At 64.8% G+C, this 378-nt stretch overlaps 1 protein-coding gene across 1 annotated transcript in view; it reads left to right on the top strand.

Annotated features, from left to right (window-relative positions):
- The window catches only part of DAZAP2 (DAZ associated protein 2), a 3,524-nt gene that overhangs the window by 506 nt on the left and 2,640 nt on the right, over positions 1-378 (top strand). The window lies entirely within an intron of this gene.

Here is a 378-nt window from a genome sequence, read left to right as displayed (position 1 = left end):
GCCCCGGGCGTAACGGGAGCGGGCGCTGGAGGGCGGGCCAGCGCCCGGAGTGTCACTTTCCCCTTCCCTTAGCGGGCGACCATAACTTGTCCTGGCTCCTGGGATGCTGCTAGTACGTCTGGCAGAACGCGATTTCGGCTTTTCAAGTCAGGACTTTCCCCGTCACCCTCTGCCCAGCCTCAAGGTCCTCTTCCTCCGCTCACGCTTTGTTTTGATTGGAAGTCGACCTTGAGTGGACATCTGGGAGTTGACCGCCGTTACTCCCGACGGAGCCTTGGCTGGTGACAGCCATGCCCGTGGAGCCTCCCCAGGCCGGCCGCAGGAGGCACCCTGGAAACGCGGGCGAGAGCTTGCCCTGCGCTCTGGGGGGACCTCGGG

This window comes from Myotis davidii, unplaced genomic scaffold, assembly GCF_000327345.1.
Source record: "Myotis davidii unplaced genomic scaffold, ASM32734v1 scaffold233, whole genome shotgun sequence".
In the NCBI taxonomy this organism is placed as follows: Eukaryota; Metazoa; Chordata; class Mammalia; order Chiroptera; family Vespertilionidae; genus Myotis; species Myotis davidii.
The sequence above is the reverse complement of the archived record's forward strand: the minus strand, read 5'-3'. Positions and strand labels throughout refer to the sequence as shown.